The sequence below is a fragment of the Pelophylax lessonae genome (genome assembly GCF_965119305.1).
Source record: "Pelophylax lessonae genome assembly, chromosome: 5".
NCBI classification, from domain to species: Eukaryota; Metazoa; Chordata; class Amphibia; order Anura; family Ranidae; genus Pelophylax; species Pelophylax lessonae.
Genome location: NC_138772.1, coordinates 189500143 through 189526635, shown reverse-complemented (window position 1 = coordinate 189526635; position 26493 = coordinate 189500143). Strand labels below are relative to the sequence as shown.

At 44.4% G+C, this 26493-nt stretch overlaps 1 long non-coding RNA gene across 1 annotated transcript; it reads left to right on the top strand.

Moving 5' to 3' along the window:
* LOC309555503 lies at positions 1-21016 on the top strand. The gene is made up of 3 exons (XR_014225274.1): positions 1-35; positions 1880-1982; positions 20883-21016. It is a non-coding gene; the product is annotated as an uncharacterized lncRNA (long non-coding RNA).
* Positions 21017-26493: the final 5477 nt, after the last annotated feature.

Below are 26493 nucleotides of genomic sequence, written 5' to 3'. Positions count from 1 at the left end.
ACTTGTCAAGAGGTGTACCAAGCCAGACAGAAAAGGTGAGAAATCGTGTGTTTTTTTTTTTTTTCTTTTTTTTCCCCCTGTGTTATTGAGAGGGGATTCAACTTGCAAAAGGCTAGACATGAGGTCTGTAGTATTAAACACTTAAGGACCAAGCCTATTTCTGACTTGTGTTTACAAGTTAAAATCAGTATTTTTTTTTTTTTTTGCTAGAAAACCAGTTAGAGACCCCCATATGTGTTTTTTTTTTTTTTTTTTTTTTTTTTTTTTGGGTCACGTGGTACTCTTTATTTCAGGTACTCTTCATGGAGGGATCTGATTTCCCCCCCCCCCCCCTCCACTGCTTTCAAAGTATTCAAAACGCCAAAATTGCCATTTATGAATACTGACAGTGTTTTGAAATTGGTGTCCTTGGCAGCTGAGAACCGGAAGTGACGCCGCTTCTGGGTTACATGATCGGAGACCCAATCGAATCCAGTTTCGTTCGGGACGCCAACCAGCTGGCGAACGTGTCGGCTGGTTACTCAGGTCTCCCGGTGGGACAGGAGACCTGGGCAGAGCCTTGGAAGGCGTTGGCGGATCTCCCTTCCTGGTCGCTGGGACAACGGCAGAGCAGCTGCTGAGCCCCATCGGTTATCTCCTGAAAGCCAACCACCGGCTCTAAAAAAACGGTACTGGGTTGATAGCTGCAGGTATCATCCCGGTAAAAAAACACTTCCTCAAGCGGACGTACAGGTACCTTGGTTTGCAGGAAGTGGTTAAAGTGTGGCACACCCTAGAAAATGGTAAGCTGTAGATGGGAGAGGTTGGTTATATGATGAGAAGTAGAACATTTTTTAGGAAATTGGGGCTAGTGATTAAGTAGACCACGTATAAATCTGGCTTTCAATCATATGCCTTGTATATTTTTACTATGGAGGGATCTTCTGTGTGCCCATACTAGGAATAGATGGCTACAGACGTTTCTTTCTAAAGCTGGCCGTACATGATATAACTTTCCTTTTTACTATGTAATGCAAGGGCCTGCCTCATTGCATGCAAATTGGTTTGACCTCCAAATTAAATGGCTTTGATCCACTTTTTTTTTTTTTTTTCTTAAATCCATTTACTACCATCAACATCAGTAAGATGTAATACCAGTTACCAGCCCTATGTCTTAAAGTGGAGCCTCATCCAAAAGGGGAAGCTCCGCTTGTTTGCACCCCTCCACTGCCACATTTGGCACTTTATTTTGGGGGGTAACGCCCTCCTCTATAAGCATGCTAGTGCGTGTGACAGGGGAAGCAGGATCATGGGAGGATGTCAAAATATGCCCTCCCGGAAATGCGCAACTATGGCCATGAAGAGGTAAGCCAGTCAAGTCAATGAGGAGAATTGTCTTGGTATATAGCCTCCCGATTCCAATAATCTGTATTCAATGGTACATGTTTATGTAGTATTTGGTACTAGCCTCCATGCATTTTTTTTTTTTATTTTTTTTTTTCTCTTCCCCCGGTGTACTGTAAAAAAGCTAATCTAATGCTCCTAAACCACCAAAAACAATTTTTTTTTTTTTTTTTTTTTTTTTTTTTTGAGCTAATAAATGATATTGTCCATGGAGCCTTGGTCTTGCACTGTTGTCCTACCACATCTCCGATTTTAGCTGGGGTTTTTTTTTTTTTTACACAAACACACATACCAAACCCCCCCCCCCCTGATGTTTTTTCAGGGAGAAAATAAGTGGAAATTTTCCCAAGGGAAAGTGCAAAAAATAGTACCTCAGGAAAAACAATCTGACCAGATTTGCTTTGGTGAATTTTAAGGAAAATTGGACAAGTCTGCTCTAATTTCACTTTTGCTTATCATATATGTGTCTAATAATAATGTATCATTTTATTTGCAGAATTTCAGAAGATCGCAATGGCAACTGCAATTGGATTTGCAATTATGGGATTTATTGGATTCTTTGTAAAACTAATTCATATCCCCATCAATAATATTATTGTGTAAGTGTAAATCGAATTATTCATTTCATTAAGATTTGGCTGTTCTGCCACAAACAAAATGATCACCAACACATTCTATATTCAATGTGTCCTGGTCTGTAATGATGGAAATGTATAAATGCATGGTAATCTGAGCCTGGGTGGAAGGCTATTAATTTAACCACTTCAGCTCTGGAAGGTTTTACTACCCCCCCCCCCCCCTCATGACCAGGCCTTTTTTTTTTTTTTTTTTTCACATTTGGCACTACGCTAATTTAACCATCCCCATATACTGGGCACTTTCACCCCTTCCTTCCCAGACCAGTTTTCAGCTTTCAGTGCTCTCACTTTGAATGACAATTACTCAGTAATGCTACACTGTACCCAAATTAAATTTTAATCCTTGTGCTCACACAAATAGAGCTTTCTTTTGGTATTTATTCATCTACTTTCTAAAAATCAAATTTCCTCATAAATTTAGGCCAGAATGTATTCTGCTACATGTCTTTCGATTAAACAAAAAAAAAAATCCTAAGAAGTGTATAATAGGTTTGTGTGAAGTTATGGAGTCTACAAGCTAGGCTACATATCATTTGAAAACAGTACAAATAACCCCTCCCTTTTTGTAAAGAGGACAGTCCAAAAACTCACTATGGCGCTGCCTACTGTAAAAATATGTAAGTAAATTAATAGGAAAGGTGTGTACAATATGCACCAAGACGAATGAATAAATAAATTATCACAATAAATAAACTAAAATATGATGTGACTGAAAATGAAAAGTGCAAACTCTATGAAGTGTGCATATGAATAAATAAAAAAAATCAATTGATAAAGTGACCCAAGTGCATACAAGAACATATAAATAGGTCCAATAAAAGTGCAATGTGTACAATAAATGGCAAATAATTGAATGGGTAAGGTGACCAGTGCAAATGGGTAAAAATTGATGACCAAGTGCTAAATATATCTGGTGTATCAAAATGCAAAAAATAATAAAATTACAAATATAAATAAATGATTAAGGGACAAACTAGTGATCCAATAGGTGGCTAAAGTGACATGATTAGTCCATAAAAGGTGACAGATATCTTCATATAAAACTGGAAACAACCCCGTGGTAGGTGAGGTGCTCGGTGACCCCTAAGGTAGGTAGCCCACTCACCGGAAATACCCACCCCACACAGGGGTAAAGAGCGGGTATATGAATATAGGAAGTATTCCCTCTGATGGCTCCTGTTCCTCTCCAGGGGTCCTGGGATAGGGGTATGTCAGGAGTGCCCAGTAGGGCTCCAAATGGTTCCTATAGGAATGCCCGGGTCTCAAGGGGGTCCGCTCTCTTATAGGGTATGTACTCCAGTATCAGCCAGTATAGCGGGACAAGATGTGGATCATGTAGGGCAAGAAAGAGGCTAATAGTGTTTAAACCTTTAATTCACATAAAAACGCATAGATGGGTACTCGCAGTATTCAAGTGCAAAACGAGTGTTGTACAGGCGTTTGGAACGCAATGCGTTCCACGCGAATGCCGGAACCGGAAGTGATGCGACGGCGCTGTACGCGTTTCGTCATCCAACGTCTTCAGCAGCGACGGGTCACCTCCGGTTACCTCCCTTTTTGTATACAGTGGTTACCAAGCAACGAAAGACACGGAATCGTCTGGGATCCGGTCTAAAGAGAAAGGAAGAATATGGCGGACGTATTAGCATATAGAAAAGAGAATTAAAAAATAAAATCTGATGAATAATATGATAGAAGAGGTCTGATTGTATATATGCGGTAGTCCAAAATAAGTGATAATAAGTAAATCCGTGCTTGTATAAATATCTGTGCTTGGTAAAATCAGAGAGATAAATATTACAAAGATAAAAAAAAAAAAAATATATAATCTCAAAATACATATGACATTTAAAATAAGAGATATTGTGTGTATATTTTATAAAGGAAGATTGTAGAGGAGGACATCTAGTGGATTTATAAGGAAGTGATGTAGAATTAAAAATGACATGCATGATGAAGAGAAGTTGAATTTTATTTTTAAGAGATGTTATTTAGCAAAAATAGGTAAACGTAGGAGTAAAATACAAATAAGAATGTGTGTGACGGATATTAAGAAATATTAGGAGATATTATTTATCAGTATAAAAGGAAATATTAATATTGGTATAAAAGGAAATATTATTATTAAAAGAGAAGGTATTCTGTAGAAGGAAGGTTAAAAATGAGAGAGGAGTAAAGGTATACATTTAAATTTTGGGTATGTATCCTATGGACTGGAATGTATAATCAATGAATTAGAAAAATATTGGCTGTAGATTAAAAATATGGGAAGTAAATATGTAATGGTACTATGGGGATAGTATAACTACATGTGAATTCACTATGGAGGTAGTATTTATAGAATATGGAATAAATTATATTAAGTCAGGATTGATAAAATGTAATGGAATAAAAATACATATAAGGGACATAGTCTAAAAATTAGAAATAAAATCATTGAGGTCAATATCTAAATTTAACCCTTTAGGCTAAAGTGTATTAAGCCTATATATCCAAGCTTTCATTTCTGGAAATTTTTATCTTTTTTTTATTTTCTCCCCTCCAGTGGCTAGAAATGGAATCTATTCCACAAAAGGTAAGAACACTGGGGTCTTTATTATGTACCTCGGCAAAATGTCTAGAGATTGTGCTTGGGAAAGCCTTTTCTTATATTGGTTATGTGTTCTCGTATTCTCACGAATAGAGGCCTAGTGGTCCTGTTGACATATCAGTCGGCAGGGACATTCGATCAGATGAGTGACATAAGTGGTCTGACACGTAATTAGTTTGTTGTTGTGTAATTCCTCTCCATTCCATCTGGATTTGACCTTAAATGTTTTCCTTGGTTGATTCTTTATGGTCCTGCAAGGTAAGCATCTATTACATCTGATGAAACCTTTGGTATCTGCAAACCTTTTTATAGGTTTAGGAGGATCTACCACGTTGTGAACCAATTGATTTCGTAATGAGGGGGGCTTTCCTGTAGATGAATCTTGGTTTAGATGGTAATAATTTAGATAGTTTTGTCCGACTTTAGTATGGGCCAATATTTCTTTGATGCCTTCAGTCTGTCTGAAGTCTTAGGGAAAGCCAGTTATAAATACAAGGTCCTCTTGTTTATGTGATGGGACGACTATTATTGTATAACAAGTCCTCTCTGTTCATATCCTGTACGGCTTTCTTAGTATCATACAATTTCTTTTTGTCATAGCCTTTTTCCTCAAATCTGGCAAGCAAAATGTCTGATTGTGTTAAATAGTCTTCCAGATTGTCGCAGTTCTTTCCGAGTCTGATAAATTGGCCCTTTGGTATGTTCTGCTTCCATGTGGGGTGGGGACAGCTGCTGGTGGGTATATATCCATTTCTGTCAGTCGGTTTAAAAAATGTTTTTTTTGCTTTTCAAACAATTTTTCTTTAAAAATATGTAAATCTAAAAAAATAATATATTCATGATTCCAGTCACCTGTGAATTTAATACCATAAGGATTGTTGTTAAATTTTTTTGTAAACTCTCCTCTGTACCTTTCCATAAAATATCGTTTATAAAAAGTAAGCTGTGTGTGTGTGTGTGTGTGTGTGTCCTTCCAAGCATGTCCATAAATAAATTGGCGACACTCGGTGTGTAGTGTGCTCCCATAGCTACCCCTTTTTTTTTTTTTTTTTTTTTTTTTTTTCCCCTCTTCTTTTTGGAAGATAATCTTGGTTGTACCAGAAAAAAATACTTCCCATAGTCCGTTTCAGGCCGTCCATTATAAACTGAATTTGTGCTTGTTTTAATTTAGTCCTTTCATGTAAGTCTTTATCTACTGCTTTAAGTCCAGTCTGATGCTGGTATAAAGTGAGTTAGCATCTATAGTTGCTAGGATGCATTGTTCTGGAATTTCTATGTCTTTGAGTACCTTAATTAATTCCGTAATGTCTTTTGAGGTAAGACTTGCCAAATTTAACCGCAGGTTGGAGATAACTATCCAAATACTCTCCCAACCTGGAAAATAGTGAGTCAACTCCACTAACGATGGGTCTACCAGGGGGTTTATTTTGGTCCTTGTGGATCTTTGGTAGGTTGTATATGACTGGTGTTTTTGCTAACTTCTAGCGTTAAGTATTGGGCTTTTTATCTAGTATGCCTAAATCTTTTCCTCTCAATAAAATCTTTCAAATTCTTTTTGTATTGCTTTGTGTGATTGCCTTTTAGTTTGTTATATGTACCTTCCACTTGTAATAAATTAGCCATTTTCTAGTTCATAATCCTTTTATTGAGAATAACTAGCCCACCACCTTTATCGGCTGGGCGGATAACTAACTATTTTTTTCCTTCTCTAATTCTTTGATGGCTTGTTTAATTTTATTTAGGGATGCACCGAATGAAATTCTGGGCCGAAACCGAAAATGCAGGATGCCCTTGGCCGAAAACCGAAAATGACTTTTTCCCCCAAATAATTTTAAAATAGATAGAACAGGGGCATACACCAAAAACAGGCAGCGACGTACACCTGTCGCAGTATATGTACTGTGACGGGTTGGCAAGTGGTTAATTTAATTACCAATGGTATTTGTATTATGCAGCATGAGGGGGTTAATGTATTGCCACTGCTGGTCACTGATGCATTAGTGACTGACCAGTGGCAGATAATTAACCCATTTGTGCTGCATTAGTGCTACCAGTATCAGTGTTAATTAACACTGGTTGCACTGATACTGGTTGCACTAATGCAGCACAAAGGGGTTAATTATCTGCCACTGGTCAGTCACTAATGCATCAGTGACCAGCAGTGGCAATACATTAACCCCCTCATGCTGCATAATACTAATACCATTGGTAAGCTCACCTCAGCTCAATCACACCCCCCCCCCCGCCTCAGCGTCCCTCTCGGCAGTACACCCCCCCCCCCCCCGCCTCAACGTCCCTCCCCATCCCAAGGATGCAATCTCCTTACTCTGCTCCTCCGGTGTCCTTCCTTTCAAAAGTCGCGCCTCTGGCCGACGGCCCGCCTCCCGGTGATGTCACTACTACGATCTGTGCATGAATGAACTAACACACCGGGCGGGCGAGTGGCCGATAATGGCTAAAACTATGTGAGCGCTTCCCTTCCCTGTCAGAGGAGATACCCGTCTGACAGGGAAGTGAAGTGCTCACATAGTTACAGCTATTAGTGGCCGCTCGCCCGCCCGCCCGGTGTGTTCGTTCATTCATGCACAGATCGTAGTAGTAGTGACATCACCGGGAGGCAGGCCGCCGGCCAGAGGCTGGTCTTTTCACACCTGCGCTGCGGCCATTTTTAATATCTGCATCTTTAACCCATTTTTGGCCGAAATGGAATAAGCCCATTTTCGGCCGAAAATTTCGGTGCATCCCTAATTTTATTGCTGTATTCTTAGGTAGGGTGTTCATCTTACGTAGGTCTTCTACCATCTTTTTGAAGGCGCCCATGCATTACCTACCTGGAACGGGGGGGATTAAAAATGGAATGGTTTCTAAGACCAGAATGGGTATATAAAGTGTCTGGTGCAGTAGGTTTAGTGTCTTTCAGGCTAAAAAACTTCTTATTATTGAGTTTCCTCATAAATTTGTGTAAATCAATAAAAACTTTGAATGGATCCACTTCCTTGGTGGGGGCATATTTAAGACCTAGATCTAAAACGTATAACTCCTCTTTGGTGAAAACAATATCCATCAGATTAAAAATACCTTTAATTTTTTTTAATTTTAACTAAAATTCGCATCTTCTTTTTCTTTCTCCCTCCTCTCTTCCCTCGTGTACGTTTCCTTCGTCCCAGTACAGATTCTGGTAATTGGGTCTTGTGTATCCTCCTTGTTGTGGTCCTCTCCACTGGCCTTGGTATCCCCCCTCCTCTGGGTGGGGCGGGTCTTCTGTCTTGGGAGTAATTGTGATTCCAACGGTTGTAGTAGCCTTGTGGCCCTCTCCATCCTGATCTCCCCTGTGGTTGATGCCATCCTTGGGGTCTGAAAGGGGGGGTCTCATTTGGGGGGCCCCCTCCGGGCAAAATCCCTCGGTTGTTCGTACTGGAATCTATCCCAATTGTCCTGGTTGGGAGTATAGGGTCCCATTCTAGCTAGAGGTTCAATAGCGGTTGCTAGAAGGAAGATTGAATCTTTCCATGTTGGGTGTAGATGGTCCATGGGGTCGACCTTTCAAGGGTGAAGTGTGTCTAATAGGTGGTCGTTGTATGTCCATAGGCTGAACAAAACAATTCGGTATATGTGAATTATTATTCCCCACACCCCTATTAGGTCTAAAGGAGAAGACTTTGGGGGGGGGGGGGGTCTTGGGATAGACTTCATAATCATCTTCATCTGTGGTGGTCTCTCTAGAGTCACGTATAGTGGGAGTGGTGGATAGCTCCATCTCCTCAGCTGTTTGCCATTTTATACACTTTTTGGTTTTTGTCATCTGTAATGTCTCTACTGAATTGCTTCTGCTTCTTTAGTTGGATGGCTGTATCGTATTTAATGATGCATGTTTGGAGTTCTTTTTCTTTGTATTCTTTAAGGTGTGCATATGGAATTAGTGTGGTTTTCAAATCAGTAATAAGGGTCTCAATATTTCTTTTATTTTTTCTTCTTTTGATTTGATAAGTGTGAGGAGTTCAGTCTCACACCTATTAAAAAAAAAAAAAAAAAAAATATACCACTCCTCTGCAAGTAGTCTGTCCTTCAAACCATCATTAGGGTTCACATCCCACCTAAATCTCCTAGGTACAATTTTTTTTTTTTTTTCTTTAATGTACATTTCAAGGGTGGATATGTCCCACAGACTCTCAATTGCTTTTCTAATGTGTGTTTTAAGTTGTTTAAAAAGGCCATCCATGTCCTGTCTTATTCATGACCCTCTCTTTATTAAATATGTCCTCTATGTTAATATTCCTGTTGCCTAAATATCCAAAGATATCAATAGCAGCAGAGGTAGTCATGCCCCAAGGGGTATGTAAATAATGAAAGTGTTGAACTCTGCGCTAAGGAATATATGTATTGGATAGGTGGGTAAGCTGCAGCCTCCCAGAAATAGTCAGACTATATAAAAAAAATGGTATGGGAATGGCGCTGCCTACTGAAAAAAATATGTAAGTAAATTAACAGGAAAGGTGTGTACAATATGCACCAAGACAAATAAATAAATAAATATGCACAGAGATAAATATCCCAATAAATAAACTAAAATATGATGTGACTGAAAATGAAAAGTGCAAACTCTATGAAGTGTGCATATGAATAAATAAAAATCAATTGATAAAGTGGCCAAGTGTATACAAGGAACATATAAATAGGTCCAATAAAAGTGCAATGTGTACAATAAATCGCAAATAATTAAATGGGTAAGGTGACCAGTGCAAATAGGTAAAAATTGACCAAGTGCCAAAATAAAAAAACTGTGTTAAATATATCTGGTGTCTCAAAATACAAGATGCAAAAAATAATAAAAAATTAGATATAAATAAATATGATTAAGTGACAAAAACCAGTGATCCAATAAGGTGGCAAAAGTGACATGATTAGTCCATTAAGGTGACAGATATCTTCATATAAAACTGGAAACAACCCCGTGGTAGGTGAGGTGCTCAGTGACCCCCCCCCCCCTAAGGTAGGTAGCCCACTCACCAGAAATACTTACCCCACACAGGGGTAAAGAGAGGATATATGAACAATCTGGAAGACTATTTAACACAATCTGACATTTTGCTTGCCAGATTTGAGGAAAAAGGCTATGACAAAAAAATTGTATGATACTAGGAAAGCCGTAAAGGATATGAACAGAGAGGACTTGTTATACAATAATAGTCGTCCATCGCATAAACAAGAGGACCTTGCATTTATAACTGGCTTTCACAAAGACCTAAGACAGACTGAATGTATCATAAAGAAATATTGGCCCATACTAAAGTCGGACAAAACTCTAAATCTAAATTACCATCAACCAAGATTCATCTACAGGAAAGCCCCCTGATTACGGAATAAATTGGTTCACAACGTGGTAGATCCTCCTAAACCTATAAAAAGGCTTGCAGATACCAAAGGTTTCATCAGATGTAATAGATGCTTACCTTGCAGGACCATAAAGAATCAAACAAGGAAAACATTAAAGGTCAAATCCAGATGGAATGGAGAATTCCACATCAACAAACTAATTACGTGTCAGACCACTTATGTCACTTATCTGATAGAATGTCCCTGCCGACTGCAATATGTCAGCAGGACCACTAGGCCTCTATTTGTGAGAATAGGAGATCACATAACTAATATAAGAAAAGGCTTTCCTAAGCACAGTCTGTAGACATTTTGCCGAGGTATACAGTGCATTCCGAAAGTATTCAGCCCCCTTGAACTTTTCGACCTTTTGCCACATTTCAGGCTTCAAAAATTAAAGATATAAAACTTTAATTTTTTTTGAAGAATCAACAAGTGGGACACAATCATGAAGTGGAACGAAATTTATTGGATATTTCAAACTTTTTTTAACAAACTGAAATTGGGTGTGCAAAATCATTCAGCCCCATACTTTGTAGCGCCACCTTTTGCTGCGATTACAGCTCTAAGTCACTTGGGGTATGTCTCTATCAGTTTTTCATATCGAGAGACTGAAATTTTTGCCCATTCCTCCTTGGAAAACAGCTCAAGCTCAGGAAGGTTGGATGGAGAGCGTTTTGTGGAAAGAACTGAAAACTGCTGTTCACAGATTGGATTCAGGTCTGGACTTTGACTTGGCCATTCATATCCATCCTGGATATATTTATTTGTGAACCATTCCAGTGTAGATTTTGCTTTGTTTTGGATCATTGCCTTGTTGGAAGACAAATCTCCGTCCCAGTCTCAGGTCTTTTGCAGACTCCATCAGGTTTTCTTCCAGAATGGTCCTGTATTTGGCTCCATCCATCTTCCCATCAATTTTAACCATCTTCCCTGTCCCTGCTGAAGAAAAGCAGGCCCAAACCATGATGCTGCCACCACCATGTTTGACAGTGGGGATGGTGTGTTCAGGGTGATGAGCTGTGTTGCTTTTACGCCAAACATAACGTTTTGCATTGTTGCCAAAAAGTTCGATTTTTGGTTTCATCTGACCAGAGCGCCTTCTTCCACATGTTTGGTGTGTCTCCCAGGTGGCTTGTGGCAAACTTAAACAACACTTTTTATGGATATCTTTAAGAAATAGCTTTCTTCTTGCCACTCTTCCATAAAGGCCAGATTTGTGCAGTATACGACTGATTGTTGTCCTATGGACAGAGTCTCCCACCTCAGCTGTAGATCTCTGCAGTTTATCCAGAGTGATCATGGGCCTCTTGGCTGCATCTCTGATCAGTCTTCTTGTATGAGCTGAAAGTTTAGAGGGACGGCCAGGTCTTCGTAGATTTGCAGTGGTCTGATACTCCTTCCTTTTCAATATTATTGCTTGCACAGTGCTCCTTGGGATGTTTAAAGCTTGAGAAATCTTTTTGTATCCAAATCCGGCTTTAAACTTCTCCAGAACTGTATCTCGGACATGATGCTCTCTGTGCTTTAAACGGACCTCTGAGACTATCGCAGTGCAGGTGCATTTATACGGAGACTTGATTACACACAGGTGGATTCTATTTATCATCATTAGTCATTTAGGTCAACATTGGATCATTCAGAGATCCTCACTGAACCCACTGAGATATATAGTCTCTTACTATATTTCTGAGAGGCTGCAGCTTACCCACCTATCCAATACATATATTCCTTTAGCGTGAAGTTCAACACTTTAAAAATACTCACTATGCCTCTTACTAAATACCTTGAAGTTCCAATTTTTTTGTCCACAATAGTTTGCGTAATGAATTTTTTTTTTTTTTTTTTTTTTCCCCCACAAAATTGTCATTTAGGTTTATTTCTTACACATAGATAAACTTGCAATTACACCCCAAAATTATATTCTCCTACTCCTGAGTATGGCAATACCACATGTGAGACTTTTCCACAGCCTGGCCACATACAGAGGCCCAACATCCAAGTAGCGCCTTCAGGTGTTCTAAAAGCATAAATTACACCTTCTATTTCCTGAGTACCTATCACATTTTTGAAGGCCCTGGATATTTTTTTAGCCATGTGGAAAGATGTGCTCAGATTTCTGGGACAGGTGTGGCAGATGTTCACTGAGACAGATGTGTGGCAGATGTTTTTACTGTGGCACAGATCCCCCCCCCCCTATCCTTCTCACTCACAGGCTCTGTGTGAGGAGAAGCAGAGCCGATTGGCTGTGTTTACATTACATGACGGCTGTGATTGGACCTCCTAATGCTAAAGTGCAACTAAGCCCTTCTATCCTTTACAGCCAAGGAAGCTGCCATCTTCGCCTCTGTTTAATCTGTGGTTTCCGTTCTGCTGCCTATGTGATCAAGTATGACACCAGCCATTTAATGGGTTAATGGTTTTAGTAGAGGGTACAAGCTACTCTGACAGTTATTGTTTATGGCATTTCATAAATGTAACTGTTTTGTGAAATTGTTAAATCCAATGAGTTTATTTTGGTTTAGAAAGCTGAAAGTGAATTTACTCACTGGATTGAGGGCTAGTTCACACCATAGAATTTTTTTTTTATTTTTTCTTTCTTCCTGGAACTCACTAGTGTGAACTATGTCATTGCAAACCATATAACCTACTTTCCATGTGTTTTTGATGCAGAAAAATACACCGATGGACTGCATGTCTTGTGAACTGGCCCTAAAAGGCAAAAAATAAACAGTTAAAAGCCTGAAAACATGAGATAATACAGCCTCCACGGCTAAGAACTAGTCATCTGCAATAAATAAATTTTTTATATTTTTTGGGGGGTATGCAATCTTTCTATAACCACTTGCTGTCTCGGGCAATTTATTTTACACATCAGAGGCCCTAGAGAATCAACTGGTGCCTGTTGCAGTTTCTTGATAAATGGCTGTGCAAATATCATGTACACCATGTAACCATACATTTTCAGGAAAAAATACAATAAATGAATTTTAGTGCGCACAATATAATACCCAATTTAGGGGTAGAATATAAAAGATCATGTTGCATCAAGTAAATTGATATCAAACATATCAAGACTCAATTGCTTGCTGAGAAATTACAACAAACAAGTTTTCTTAGGCGATGCTCTAAAAGCATTTACAGGTTATTTAGTTTGCAGTTAATCATGAATGATTGCCCTAGTATTACTGCTGTCACCCTGATGTGTTAACTTTTTGTTTTTTAGACTTGTAATAACAATGAAGTTAAAGGAAAAAAAATTACAAGGGCACTAACCAGCCCCCATGTGATGGCTTTGGGCAGGTGATAAGTACTCCTTTTATGATGACCCCAGGGCTGCTGGTACTTCTTGGTACTGGAAAAGTAATCGGGTCACAGCAAAAATCTTGGTTTCTCTTGCGTCCTCCGACAGTCGCCGCCACTTCATAATCTTCACTAATGGGGTTATTGACCTTTTTCTCCGCAGGAGTAGCTAGGCAACAAGATTTGTTAATATCAAAGCTTTTAGCATATCACACCCCTAGGGGGTGGTCCCCTCAGTCAATACCTCCCTGCTTCCTGCATTCTCAACTCAGTTTCTAATGCCTATCTTAGGAGTAGCTGGCTGATCCTGTGCTGGGGCTTTTAGTCTCAGCCTTCTATCCTCTTTTGATTTTATTTGGAGTATTTTTCTCTTTCTTTTACTTAGCTGTTCTTTTTATCAGCATTAGTTTAGTTTACTTCGGATGAAGATGATCATGCGGAGCTGGGTCTCGGTCTGGCCACCCTGGATCCCAGGGCTGAGGTCCAGGGGCTTCCCAGCCTGCCATTTAGCGTTCAGCTCAGGTTTCCCTGGCATATTGAACGACCCATCCCTGTTCGCTGCAGGGATGCTGTCTGTGAGGTGGCTACCTCACCGGACGCCATTTGCGGTTTCGCACCGCAGTTCCACTGCGTCCTGACTGCGACACTCCCTGTCCTCAGTGCAGAGGTTTGGTCGTTGGAGAAGGCTCCCCACGCCATCCGGACTGGTAAGTACATTTCTATGTGGGGACCTGTCTGTTTTGGGTGTCAGTCTGTGACTGTGTGACCCTGCATGTCTGTGTGTCTGAGCTCCCTGTCAGATTCCTGTGTGGAATAGCTGCCTTTCTGTGGGCTGCGGGGGGGGGGGGGGGGGCTCTCCCGCTCTATGTGAGGGTATGGGGCAGACTAAGCTTGGCCATGTTGTGCGGCGGCCACTTCTGCGTCCCGCCATTTTTTGCGGCTAAAATGGTGGTGACCGGCCCTGTGTGGTAGGGCGTGGTGTTTTGGCGCCAAACGCCGCAATTTTGACGGCGATCGATAGTACAGCCACATGTCGGCGCCATTTTCTCATTGCCCAAAATGCCTCAGCCGAGCGGCCATGTTTGTGTAGCCTACATAGGCTTTATAGGGTGGTCAGTCATTGCATCACTTCCTTTTACTCTGGAACTGCGATCGGTGGCAGCAGCCTGTGTGGTCTCTCCGGGTTTTTGCCTTTACTTTTTCCTGTGTTTCCTTGCTCAGTGTCCTTATCCCTGTGGGGGTCAGTACATACAGTAGTGTGCGGTGGGCTGCGCTCGCCGCAATCTTAAAGGGGGAGTCCTCCTCCTTTTTTCAATAATTGCTGGGGCATGGATTCTCAGGATTGCAAGTTTCCTCCCACCCTGGTGGGGGGCCAAGGGGCTGCTGCATCCCCCGAGGGGGCTGATCTGGCTGTTATTGTGGTGAACCTGGCTTCTCAGGTGCAGATGCTAATGGCTGATCGATCCGCAAAACGGCCCAGATTGTCTATTTCCTCTGATTCAGAGGGCGATGGGGCTGCTATGGCTGGAGTGCCCTTCTCAGGGTCTCGCTCATCTCTGGACCTTGGGGGTCTGAGGGGGAGGCTGAGGTGGAAGGGGTTGATAATTCTCCCCCTGGCTCGCCTGAAGAGCTTGCACTCATGGATGAGTTGGTTGCTTCTATCAAGGAAACGCTGCGTTTGCAGGATGAACCATGTCCTCCTGCCTTGATGTCTTCTTATGGGACGCAAAGGAAACGTAAAACAGCGCAGGTTTTTCCCTGCCCTGCGGAATTTCAGCGCGCTGTTGATGAGCAATGGCGCAATTTAAAGAAGCCTTTTACTGTGCCGAGTAAGTTCAAGCTGCGTTATCCATTTACACCCACCACTGATGAGCGTTGGTGTGTGCCACCTCAGGTGGATCACGCGGTGGCGGTTTTGAACAAATCCACTGCGATCCCTGCTGAGGATACCCCGGTGTTCCAGGACCCTACGGATAGGAGATTGGAGTCTCTTGCCCGTCATGCTTATACGGTTGCTGGTTCTATGCTGAAGCCTATTTTTGCTTCCATTTTGGCAGCCCAGGCTATTGCGAATTGGACACAGGTGCTCAGGCGCACCCTGGTGGCTGACTCTGCTCCGCCGACAACGTTGGCTTTTGGCTATGGTAGATCAAATTCATCAGGGTGTCATGTATTTGTGCGATGCGGACTTGGATTTAGTCCCTTTGGCTGCACACCTCTCAAGTGTGGCGGTATTGAACCGTCGCCTGATATGGCTGAAATGTTGGTCGGTTGACCAATCATCTCGCAAGACTTTAGCTAATTTGCCCTACGCGGGATCTCGCCTTTTTGGCGAGTCTTTGGATACTCTGATAAAGGGAATTTCAGGGGGTAAGAGCACTCTTACCCCAAACTCACAAGAATAAGTTTGTTCGCGGTAAGAAGAATACCTCGTTTAGGCCCTCTCAGGGGTCCTTTCGTGCCTTTCGGTCGCAATATAAGGGCAAGCCCTTCAAGGGCCAAGGCTCCCAGAAAAAGCCGTGGGCGGGTAAGCAGAAGTCCGGCCAGTCCGGGTCCGCTGCCCATACCAATTCGGCCTGAAGGTGCGCCCTCACCCGGTTCTGGGGTGGGGGGACGTTTGCTCGGTTTTCTTCAACCCTGGCTGGCCCGCATTCGGGACAGGTGGGTTCAGGAAATCGTTCGATCTGGATACAAGATCGAGTTTCTCTCTCGGCCGGCGAGCAGATTTTTTCCCTCAAATCTTCAGCTGTCTCCGGAGCGCTTGCAGGATCTGCACCTGGCGGTGCGGGACCTGCGGGCCCAGGGAGTGGTGGTTCCGGTGCCTCACCGGGACAGATTTCGGGGGTTCTATTCCAATCTGTTCACTGTGCCCGGAAAGGAGGGCAAGGTACGTCCGATTTTGGACTTAAAAGCTCTCAACCGCTTTGTGCGGGTTCGCAAGTTCCGCATGGAATCCTTGCGCTCGGTGGTGGCTGCCCTGGTTCCGGGGGAATTCATGGCCTCCATCGACTTGAAGGATGCGTACCTTCACATCCCCATTTTCGAGGGTCACCAGAGGTACCTTCGATTCGCCATTGCGGAGGATCATTACCAATTCGTGGCGTTACCCTTTGGTCTCGCTGCGGGTTTTCACCAAGGTGCTTGCGCCGGTCCTGGCTTTATTGAGAGCCCAGGGCATCTCTGTCCTGGGGTATCTGGACGATATCTTGATTCGGTCTGCGACCAGTCAGGGCCTGGTGAACGACCTGTCCATCACGATGCAGACTCTGCAGGAATTCGGTTAGACGATAAATTTCCCCAAGTCAACGCTGTGTCCGTCGACTCGTCTCCCCCTACCTGGGGATGATCCTGGACTCTGTTCAAGCGAAGGTCTTCCTGCCGGAAGACAAGCTTCGGATGCTTCGGAAACGAAGTCGGGTCCCTCAGGGACAATCAGTGCTCGTCCCTCCGGACATGTATGAGGTGCCTGGGGTTGATGGTCTCGGCTTTCGAGGCGATTCCATTCGCCCAGTTTCACACACGGGATCTTCAGGCGGAGATCTTGGCCAAGTGGGACGGGCGTCCGCAATCTCTGGATCTGCGGATCTCGTTGAGCCGCCTCACCCGAAGGGGTCTTTTATGGTGGCTCCAGTCCCCGGCGGTGTCGGGGCAAGTCCTTTCGTCCCTTGTCATGGACGGTAATCACCACGGATGCCAGCCTGTCGGGCTGGGGTGGTGTTCTGGGCGTTCTGTCCGCCCAGGGAACTTGGTCGGAGGAGGAATCCTCCCTTCCGATCAACATTCTGGAATTGCGAGCGATAATTCTCTGCCTTCTGCGTTTGGACGGACAGGCTTCAGGGCAGTCCGGTTCGGGTGCAGACGGACAATGCCACAGCGGTGGCCTACATCAACCACCAAGGGGGCACCAGGAGTGCCCGAGCGGCTCGGGAAGTAGCCGACATTCTGTCTTGGGCCGAGATGCACGTCCCGGCGATATCTGCAGTTCACATTCCGGGGGTGGAGAACTGGCAGGCGGATTATCGGAGTCGCCAGACCCTGGACCAGGGAGAATGGTTCCTTCACCCGGATGTCTTCCAGATGTTGTGCGCGAAGTGGGGTTCCCCAGATGTGGACCTGTTCGCGTCTCGTCTAAACAACAAGGTGGAAAGGTTCGTGGCAAGGACGCGCGATCCTCAGGCAGACGCCTCAGACGCGTTAGTGGCGCCCTGGCATCAGTATCGTCTGATGTATGCCTTTCCACCGATTCAGCTGCTGTCCAGGTTCCTTCGCAGGTTGACCTCGGAACCGCACACGGTAATTCTGGTGGCGCCAGACTGGCCTCGCCGGTCGTGGTACGCAGACCTCGTGAATCTGGCAGTCGACGCTCCGTGGCGTCTGCCTCTTCGAGAAGATCTTCTGTCTCAAGGACCGATATTCCATCCTGCTTTAGTCGCTGGCTTTAACGGCCTGGCTGTTGAAAGCCAGGTCCTGAAGGATAGGGGTCTCTCCCCTGAGGTCATTCCCACTTTGATTAAGGCTAGAAAAGCCTCTTCGGGGAAGGTTTATTACCGTGCTTGGAAGGCGTATTTTGCCTGGTGTGAGTCCAGGGGGTATTCCCCTCGCTCGTACTCGGTATCGAGAGTGTTGGCTTTCCTTCAAACGGGCGTGGACCAGCGTTTGGCGTTGGCCACGATTAAGGGTCAGATTTCTGCGCTGGCCGTTCTCTTTCAACGCCCTGCGGCGTCTAATTCTTTGATTAGCACCTTTGTTCAAGGGGTGCGACACTTGGCCCCTCCTCGGAGGGACCCTTTGCCTCCATGGGACTTGAACCTTGTTCTGTCCGTGTTGCAGCATGCTCCCTTTGAGAAGATCAGGGAGATCTCGTTGTCTGTTGTCCAAGAAGGTTGCCTTTTTGGTGGCGATCACTTCGGCTCGCAGGGTATCGGAGCTGGCGGCCTTGTCCTGCAGCTCTCCCTACTTGGTGATCCACTTGGATAAGGTGGTCTTACGACCTAACCCTTCTTTTCTTCCGAAGAGGATCTCGGAATTTCACCTCAATGAGGACATTGTCTTACCTTCGCTTTGCGCGAAGCCTAAGCATCCAAAGGAGGTGGCTTTGCATTCCTTGGATGTGGTTCGGGCGATCAGGGTTTACCTGTCGTCGACTAAATCCTTTCGCAAGTCGGATTCTCGATTTGTCCTTCCAGAGGGACCTCGGAAGGGCATGGCGGCGTCGGCTGCTACCATCGCCAAATGGATCAGACAGACCATTGTGCAAGCCTATGCTTTGAAGGGGAAGGTTCCTCCTTTCCCTGTGAAGGCGCACTCTACCAGGTCTCTGAGTACGTCTTGGGCCTATCATCATCGGGCTTCTGTGGCCCAGGTGTGTAAGGTGGCGACTTGGTCGTCCGTTCACACCTTCTCAAAATTTTACAAGGTGGATGTTCAGGCATCGGCAGATGCTTCCTTTTGGCCGTAAAGTGCTTAGTGCGGCAGTGCCTTAGGGTCCCTTGTTTGGGTCCTTGGCTGTTGGGGTGTTTTTACCCCTAGGTTACTTGTTCTCCTGGGTTGTTGCTCCTGTTAAGCACGTTTTTTTCCTGTTGCCCAGTTAGGAATCTTACTTTGGTAAGATTCCTTTTTTCTGATGTGGGTACTGCGTTGCCTTAGGCGCGGCTGCGTTTTCCCCACTCCTCATGTCTACACTGCTCTGGGACGTCCCCATTAGTGAAGATTATGAAGTGGCGGCGACTGTCGGAGGACGTAAGAGAAAACTGAATTTTTGTAAAATCTTACCGTAAAATTCCTTTCTGAGTCCTCCGACAGTCGCCGCCCCCGCCCCTCTTTTGGGGTTTGTTTATGTACTCTACTGCTATGCTACTGAAACTGAGTTGAGAATGCAGGAAGCAGGGAGGTATTGACTGAGGGGACCACCCCCTAGGGGTGTGATATGCTAAAAGCTTTGATATTAACAAATCTTGTTGCCTAGCTACTCCTGCGGAGCAAAGGTCAATAACCCCATTAGTGAAGATTATGAAGTGGCGGCGACTGTCAGAGGACTCAGAGAAAGGAATTTTACGGTAAGATTTTACAAAAATTCCGTTATTCCAAGCAAGCAAAAAGTGTTACAGAAGAATATCATTTTATTCTTTTTTTTTTTTTTTTTTTTTTAACAAGCGTTAGATGTTTGCTTTTTGTCTGCCACATTGTCACAGTCCCACTAAAAATTGCTGATCGCCACCAATACTGGTAAAAAAATAAATAAATATACGCTTATTGGGATTTTTTTTTTAACTAAAATATGTAGCAGAATACATATTGGCCTAAATTGATAAAGAAATTTGTGTGGGTATAAATATAATTCTTCCCCCCCCATATGTCTGTCTTTTTTTTTTTTGTATTTTTATCCAGTGCAAAAAATAAACCGCAGCGGTAATCAAATACTACCAAAAAGCTTTATTTGTAGGGAAGAAAGACATCAATTTTATTTGGGTACAGCGCCACATGACCGCAAAATTGTCAATGAAATAACGCAGTGATGTATTGCAAAAAAATGGCCTGGTCATCAAGGGGGTAAAACCTTCCAGGGCTGAAGTGTTTAAGAAATGTTTTTTTTTTTTGTGTTTTTTTTGTTTTGTTTTTTGCGCTGCAGTACTCTCCTTCAATCTGGAACTGTCCCAAGCTGTCATTCCTTTCTTCCACTTACCATATATACTCAAGTATAAGCCGACCCGAATATAAGCCGAGACCCCTACTTTTGCCACAAAAAAGTGGGAAAACTTAATTGACTCAAGTATAAGCCTAGGGTGGGAAATGCTGCAGTTACTGGACCACCACGAGACACAAAATAGGGGCTGCGGGCATGGTACAGGAGATGGCGCAGGTCACAGTACAGGCATTGCACAGGTCACGGTACAGGCATGGCACAGGTCACGGTACAGGCATGGTACAGGAGATGCAGTGCTGCGGGCATGGTACAGGAGAATGTCCTGTACCATGCCCGCAGCACTGCATGAGGAAATACAGGGGCTGCGGAGGCATCTCACTTACCTGTCGGTGAGGCGACGTCTTCGATTTAAAAATCGCGCCGCCATATGTCACCGCAAATGCGCCACCGATGCTCTGGAAAAGCCGAACACGTTCGGCTATTTCCGGGCATGTGGCACATGCGCAGTGACACGTCGGCGCCGTGCGGCGCCATTTTTAAAAAGACACTCCAGTCAGTGACTCGAATATAAGCCGAGGGGTGCATTTTCAGCATGAAAAAAACATGCTGAAAAACTCGGCTTATACTCGAGTATATACGGTAATATCGTCAGTCTTTGGTGCTGGCCATCATGTAACCCAATCAACCCACTTCCTCTATACCCAGGCAAGATGATGGGTCAATAACAGTCTGGGTTTAGAGTATTAATGTGCCTCACATCTAACGTAAGCACCTGTTCAGCAGTGCAGTTAGGACTGCAATCAGAGAAGAGGAAGGACCCGTGATGTCATCGGACAGTTATTGTGGGGTGGCAAAGCAAGTTTGTGTTTTTTCTTTCTTCTTCTTTCATGCTTTACTGAGTTTCGGCTTTAATACATTTTTACTAATCCTTTTTGTTTTCCTTATTTTTCAGTGGCAGCTAGACTTCCCCGGCTCAGGCAACCTTAAGGACTTCAAACCTCACTGTTAAGGAACAAGTTCTAGTATTTTGTTCTAATGTACATTTTTTATTTGGCTCGTTTCATGTAATAAAACCTGTAAAATCCCCCCCCTTTTTTTTTTTATTTATTTTTGGACATCTATTAAAATTTGAACTGGGCTAGTGCAGATGTGTAAAAATTGTGTATGCTGTTATGACATGAGACCTCACAGTAGCAAATACTCGGGTATAACTTCCAGAATTTTATTTTGTGTTGGGGTGCCTTTCAAAATTTAATAGCGCTTTGCAGTAATGAGTTAATCTGGCACATTCATGTAAAAGGGCCTTCCTGGTGGTAATGCGAGTGTGGCTTGAAGGTTAATTTTCAACACCAAAAGCGGTAACCCCCCCCCGCCACACTGGGTTACGCTATAGTTAATTGTACCTCGTCCCTCTGATCCCTTGATGTCAGCATCTGTCTTCCGAGTTCCCTTCCCTGCGAGTGCCGTTAAGCAGGGGAGCGGAACTGGGCAGGAAATTAGGAAATAAAAAAAAAAAGTACACATGACATGATACATTGTAATCTGTTAGGATTACATAACTGTATCAAACAATTTCACTTCAGTTTTTTCCAGTGCCCTGCCTGCACTTTTACTATTTTTTTTTATTCCTTTTTTATTTTTTAATTTGTTTTATTGCTAAGACTAACATGCCTACAATATAAAACAGATTTCCGTGCAAAACAATGTACTGCTTTGACATTCAAAAATACTGACATAATGCGTGCCTAACTAAGATGCACAATTAGTGGCAGAAATGAGGATTCTGATGGTATACATATGTAAAAGATTTTTATTTAAAAAAAAAAAACGTACCACTGAATCACAGCATTCTGTAATAGTCGTGTGATGCCCTATCGATCTGCTAGATCAAATAAATGGATTTTTGTAAAATCTTACCGTAAAATCCTTTTCTCTTAGCTCATTGACAGACGTAGTCTTCGGTGATACAGCACCTCCGGGTTATGTTGCCTCCACAGGAGCAGGACTAGACAGGAAATAAAAATGCTCTGGCCACACCCCAGGGGCAGTCCCCGAGGGTATATCCTCTCTCTCTCTGCCACAGCAAATCAGTTATGTCACAAAAGCAGTGCTTAGAGAATTTAACCCAACTCAAAAACAGAGGGGCGGGGACTACGTCTGTCAATGAGCTAAGAGAAAAGGATTTTACGGTAAGATTTTACAAAAATCCATTTTTCTCTATTGCTCATTGACAGACGTAGTCTTCGGTGATACACCACCTCCGGGACGTCCCAGAGCAGTATCACAAATGAGGGGTGGGAAAATGGAAATCAAATCCCAATCTAGAAGGCCCAACCGGTGCCAACTAGAAGTTTACAATGCTCATCCTTAATGATGAGACTCAACAAAAAATAAATTTTTCAAACAGAAAAAAACCCTCGAGGTAGACCACCGGTCTCCTCAAATTGCGGCCTGCAAAACCTTGCGGCCAAATGAGGCATCCGCCGATGCCATCACATCAATTTTATAGAATTTTGTAAAGGTATGTACTGACGACCAGGTGGCCGCCTTACATACCTGGACCACTGACGCCTGATGGCGAAAGGCCCAGGAAGTACTGAGCGCTCGAGTGGAGTGCGCCCTAACAGGGAACGGAGGACTCTGACCCTTAATAGAATAAGCCTGTACCACCGTTTGTCTAATCCATTTGGCAATGGTTGCGGCAGATGCAGGCAACCCCTTTCTGGGCCCATCCGTGATCACAAAAAGTGAATCCGTCTTACGGAATGATTCCGTAGCTTTCAGGTATACCCTGATTGCCCGAACCACATCCAAGGAATGCAACGCATGTTCCCGATGATGATTGGGCTGAGGACACAAGGAAGGTAGTACAATATCTTCATTCAGATGAAAATCTGAAACCACCTTAGGAAGAAAGGATGGCTTAGGATGAAGTACTACCTTATCCCTATGAATCACTAGGTATGGGGACTGGCATGATAATGCAGCCAGTTCTGACACCCTGCGTGCAGAAGTGATGGCCACCTTCTGGGATAAAGTAAGCAAGGGAATCTCCCTGATGTTTTCAAAGGGAGGTTTCTGTAGAACCGACAAAACCAAATTAAGATCCCAGGGCGGTAAGGGCGCGCGGACTGGTGGAGCCAGGTGCTGCACCCCCTGGATGAAATTCCGCACCAAGGACTTGGTAGCTAAAGGTTTCTGAAAGAAGGTTGCTAATGCTGAAACTTGATCCTTGATGGTGCTCAAGGCTAGTTTCTGCTCAACCCCTTTTTGTAAAAAAGCTAATATTCGAGTCACCGAATAGGTACGTGGAGGAAATCCTAAAGATTCGCACCACGCAATATAAGTCTTCCATGTGTGATAATAGACCTTGCTGGAAGTCGCTTTCCTTGCTTTAATAAGGGTAGGAATGACTGAAGCTGACAACCCTCTGTCCTTCAGTACTTGGGTCTCAATGGCCAGGCCATTAAAGCCAGCGACTGTAAAGCACAATGGTAAATTGGTCCTTGAGACCACAGACATTCCCTGAGACGAAGTTCCCACGGAACGTCTGCGACTAGCATGTCCAAGTCGGCCAGGCTGGCTTGACGAGGCCAGCCTAGAATTTCTAGGCCCACTGGCGCTGACTGGATCTGAACCAGGCGTCCCTAGAACTATCTGGCCCCGACCATCCGAGAAAGTCTGGTCGTTTTCTGTCCCCACACATTTATCAGATACCTGATTCCTATCAGGAAGGGTGATCTTTTCTGGTTGAACCTCAGGGACCGAAGTCACCCGGCTAGAGGCTTCTTGGTCTGTCTGGTCAACCAGATCCGATTCCTGTGGAGAATAGAGACTAATCTTAGGAAAAGGTAAAGGAAAAGATCTATTCAGGGATCGGTGACTACCGCTCCCTGTAGTACTTAAATGTTGGAAGGGAAGAATCGCACCGGTAGTGGTAGTCGATGCTTGATCTAATATCCTGAATACCGGTGAAAACGTCCCCCCACCCTCAACCCGGGTGGGGGCGCACCTTCAGGCTGTGTAATCCTTTGCTTCGGGTTTGGCTGAGTCGGTCCTCTGTTTGACCGACCAGCCTTTCTTGAACCCTCCTGGAGGAGTCTTTCCTTTCCCGTTTGTTCCAGCCGGGCGTACGTACCCTTTATGGGCGGTAAAGAAAGGTCCTCGCTTATTGCGAGGTCCCTTAGCTTTAGCAGCCTGTGGCAAAAAAGTGCTCTTGCCCCCAGTGGCATCCTTAATGATTTCATCTAGGGTGGCCCCAAATAGACGATTCCCCTGAAAGGGGAGATTCGTCAAGGTCTTTTTGGAACCTAGGTCAGCTGACCAGCATTTTAACCATAGCACACGTCTGAGGATTACCGCTGACATAGATGCATGCCCTAATAGGGGAGTAGCATCCAAGGCTGCATCACAGATAAACTGTAGCCCTTGTATAATCTGTTCCATCAAATCAGATGTTTCCTGGGGAATATCTTTTCCCCTAAGGTCTTGGCGTACCAATCTTGCCCATTCCGTAAGTGTCTGGGAAACTAGACCAATAACAATTACTGGTCTAAATGCTGACCCTATCAGAGAGAAGATAGTGCGGGACTCTGCTTCCATCTTCCGATCCACCGGATCCTTAAAGGACGAAGTGTCCTCCACTGGGATAACCGTGGCTTTATTCAGCCTGGAAATAGGTGGATCCACTACTGGTGGTACCGTCCATTTCTTAATGAAAGATTCCTCAAATGGATAGCGTCTAGCAATACGCTTGGAAATCGTAAAGGTACGCTTAGAATGCTCCCATTCTCCTTTAATTTTATTACCAAAACACTTGGGTACAGGAAAAACCTTCACCGTTTTGATGGGCTTGTTAGTACCAAAGGGAATCTCTGTTTCAGTTGCCTCTGCCGGTAAAACCTCAAGTCTTAAGGTTTCCCGCACTGCCACAACTAGTGCGTCCACCAATGCTTCTTCCTGAATTATAGCGGGAGAAGGAACGTCCTCCTCACTGTCTGAGGGAGCTTTACCTGAGGTAACAGCCCTTGCAGAGGGACCTGCAACTGCAGTGACCATCTCTGAATCTGAGTCAGAGGTGTCAGATAATATAGGGGTAGGCGGGGGTCGCTTCCTTGACCCCCGTCCCTGACAGGCTGCCTCCACCCAAGCCACCAAAGACTCCAAAACTGCTGTAAATGCATCCATACTCTGTGCACCGGCGGGTCCCGTGGCCCCCTCGAGGGAAACAGGTGGGGGAATTTGTGTGGCAGGGTCCATGATTACTCCAGTAATTTCCCGGAGAATACAATTCAATTAAATAAAAAAACTTTTTTTTTTTTTCAGACCCCCAGCGCCACAAAAGCCCTTTAGTGTTACCTGCTAGGGATCCCTATCGATCGAGAGAGAGAGATAGACCCCCAAGCTCACCACTTGATGCTCAGAGTTTAACTGCAACAGGTTACAGCGCTGTCTACACAAACAGGAAGTCTTTTGGCTGGCTGCCCAGGAAGAAAGGAGGCGGCTCCGCCCCTCTGCACGCCTTCCGGCGCCTCCCCTAGCTCCACGAGGTGTTTGGTCACCTCAAAGATGGCCGCCCCCATGCTGGAGACACGAGGCTACGCCAAAATGGCGGCTCGTGCGATCCAGCAAAAAAAATGGCGGCGGCCTGTACCGAATAGCGGTGTGCTGCAGAGCACACAACACCTTCTCTGCATGGGGATTTGGCGTGGTTGGCGGTACCGGCCCTGGCGGACCGCATGGCCGTACGGAAGGCCTGCTATAGCTGGAGATTTGACTAGGAAGGCAGCTCTATATGTCCGTGGCTTCTGACTGGTAGGTACTTTATTATTATCATAGTAAGATTCCCAGACTGCCACTGATTACAATCTTTTTAACATGTATACAATTAGATTGTTAGCTCCCAAACCAAGCCTCCTGGCTTTTTGCACAAAAAATCACACTCAAAGTAGGGGGATCTGTGCCATGTTATAGGATAGAGGGGGACTCTATCTTACCATACAGAGAGGGGCCCGCGTTCACCACAAGACCCGTCAGGGGAAAAGGGGGAACAAACTACTCACCATACCGGAACCAGGCGGGCACCAACTCCTGACAGTACCCCTCTCCACCGGGGCGGGAGGGCTGTCGACCAATACGGACGCCGTGACTCATGGTCCTTGGCGTTTCAGCGAGACGTTTAACTCGCGGGGTCAGTCCCCCAGTGGGACTATGTCGCGGCCGACCCAGCGCGGAGCTATGGCCTGCACGCGCTCGTAGGCTGAACTGGGGTGACCACCGGATCTCAACATCCAGCCCGTCGCCCAGTTCAGCTTTCTTGCTTGAAGATCTCACAGGAACACTGGAGAAAAAAGCTGTCTAAAAATCTTTTTAAGAAAAAAATCTTGCCAGGACCGAAGATCCCAGCAAGGTATCTAGGTCCTTACTCCTGACTAGACAGAAAAAAACTGATTTGCTGTGGCAGAGAGAGAGAGGATATACCCTCGGGGACTGCCCCTGGGGTGTGGCCAGAGCATTTTTATTTCCTGTCTAGTCCTGCTCCTGTGGAGGCAACATAACCCGGA